Genomic DNA, 2,838 nt, shown 5'->3' with positions numbered 1-2,838 from the left:
GTATGTGCCTATTCACCAAAGTAACTCTACATGGAAGAGTGTCGTGCAACGTGCGTCATATGAATTTTTTTACCTTCGCTGGACAAGATAACTTCCAAATCTCACTCCAATAGGATTAATAGTTAAACATCCCATATCATCAGTTCTTCTAAGTTTTTTTCGGTGTTGGTGTTCCCATTCCACATCATAGGTTGGTCGAACCGAAAACACTCCATTTTTTGAATAGCTCCAACCAACAAAATCTAACATATCATGTTGGCAAAGCGGAATTGCAAGGAACCACTGTGCATCAACTGGCCACAACGTTTGTGTAACTAGATTTTCGTCCCAGATATTAATAACAGGGTCAATTAAATCATATACCCTTGAGATCAAATTACTCCCTCTAGGTGTGATTATTTTTCTATTTGCACTATTTGGGATCTAAGCATCTTCCTAAATATCAATATTGTGACCATTTCCAACACGCCATATCTAACCATGATATAGACAATTAACCCCGTCATTATACTTTGCCAAGTAAAAGAGGATCCCTTCTTTAACTTCGGATTCAACAAATCATTGTCAGGAAAATACTTAGCTCTCAACACGGTAGCACATAAGGACTCTGGATTCTCAAGAATACGCCAAGCTTGTTTTTCCAACATTGACAGGTTGAAACAATGAATATCCCGGAATCCCATCCCCCCTTGGTTTTTTGGGTACACGCATTTTCCACCAAGCCATCCAATGCATTCGCTTCTGATTGTCCTCGTCTCCCCACCAAAAATGAGACATCGCATCAGTGATTCCCTTGCAAGTTTTTTTATGAATTTTAAAGATGGACATCACATAGGTGGGGATCGCTTGTACAACAAATTTTAGGAGGATCTCCTTCCCTCCTGCGAATAGAGGTTTTTCTTTCCATCCACTTACCTTCATGATGATATATTCAATCAAGTATTGGAAACAGTCAGACTTGTCCATACCCACATTAGCTGGTAGGCCCAAATATTTATCATTCAAAGCTTCAGTCATAATATTGAGAGTGGTAGAAAGTTGCTCCCTAATATTCACTCTCGTGTTAGGGCTGAAGAATATGCTTGATTTATCAACACTTAGCATTTTGCCAAAGGCGATACAATATGAATCCAGAATGACTTTCAAAGCCCCGGCATTGTGTATGTTAGCTTTCATCGGGATCAATGAGTCATCCGCAAGTAGAAGATTCGTCATAGATGGAGCCTCCCTACATACCTTCACAAATTCAATTTTCCTATCCTCCGAATGTGACAAGAGAGCGGTCAGGCCCTCGGTACATACCAATAATAAATAAGGAGATAACGGGTCTCCTTGTAATCCTCTGGAGGGCTTAAAGCTCGTAGTTTCTTCCATATTGAACCTAACTGATATTCTATAGTGGAAACACATTGCATAATAAAGTTGGCCCAACTCTCTTGGAAGCCCAGTTTCAACATAATCTCCTTTAGGATGCAATGTTGGTAACTTTTCAAACTCTCATATCAGTGAGAACACTATCACGTCACTAGTGAAACAGTTTGGGGCCCCGGGGTGGTGGATTACCGGGGTTTATGGCCCGCACTCCGATGAGAACAAAGTAGGATTATGAAGGAAATATGCCCTAGAGGCAATTATAAAGTTATTATTTATTTCCTTATTTCATGATAAATGTTTATTATTCATGCTAGAATTGTATTAACCGAAAACCTAGTACATGTGTGAATACATAGACAAAACATATTGTCCCTAGTATGCCTCTACTTGACTAGCTCGTTGATAAAAGATGGTTATGTTTCCTAACCATAGACATGTGTTGTCATTTGATGAACGGGATCACATCATTAGGAGAATGATGTGATGGACATGACCAATCCGTTATCTTAGCATTATAATCATTATAGTTTCATTGCTACTGCTTTCTTCATGACTTATATATGTTCCTCAGACTATGAGATTATGCAACTCCCGAATACCGGAGGAACACCTTGTGTGCTATCAAACATCACAATGTAATTGGGTGATCATAAAGATGTTGGGGAACGTAGCAGAAATTCAAAATTTTCCTACGCGTCACCAAGATCTATCTATGGAGAAACCAGCTACGAGTAGAAAGAGAGTGCATCTACATACCCTTGTAGATCGCTAAGCGGAAGCGTTCAAGTGAACGGGGTTGATGGAGTCGTACTCGTCGTGATTCAGATCACCGATGATCCTAGTGCCGAACGGACGACACCTCCGCGTTCAACACACGTACAGCTCGACGATGTCTCCCACGCCTTGATCCAGCAAGGAGAGAGGGAGAGGTTGAGGAAGACTCCATCCAGCAGCAGCACAACGGCGTGGTGGTGATGGAGGAGCGTGGCAATCCTGCAGGGCTTCGCCAAGCACCTACGGGAGAGGAGGAGGTGTCACGGGAGGGAGGGAGGCGCCAAGGGCTCAGGTATGGATGCCCTCCCTCCCCTCCACTATATATAGGGGCAGGGGAGAGGGGGAGGCGCAGCCTTGCCCCTTCCTCCAAGGAAGGGGTGCGGCTAAGAGGGGGGGAGGAGTCCATCCTCCCCAAGGCACCTCGGAGGTGCCTTCCCCCTTTAGGACTCTCCCCTTTTCCTCCACTCTTGGCGCATGGGCCTCTAGGGGCTGGTGCCCTTGGCCCATGTAGGCCAAGGCGCACCCCCTACAGCCCATGTGGCCCCCCGGGGCAGGTGGCCCCACCCGGTGGGCCCCCGGGACCCTTCCGGTGGTCCCGGTACAATACCGATGACCCCGAAACTTGTCCCGATGGCCGAAACAGGACTTCCTATATATAAATCTTTACCTCCGGACCATTCCGGAACTCCT

Source organism: Triticum dicoccoides, chromosome 4B, assembly GCF_002162155.2.
Source record: "Triticum dicoccoides isolate Atlit2015 ecotype Zavitan chromosome 4B, WEW_v2.0, whole genome shotgun sequence".
In the NCBI taxonomy this organism is placed as follows: Eukaryota; Viridiplantae; Streptophyta; class Magnoliopsida; order Poales; family Poaceae; genus Triticum; species Triticum dicoccoides.
Note: the sequence above shows the minus strand (reverse complement) of the source record.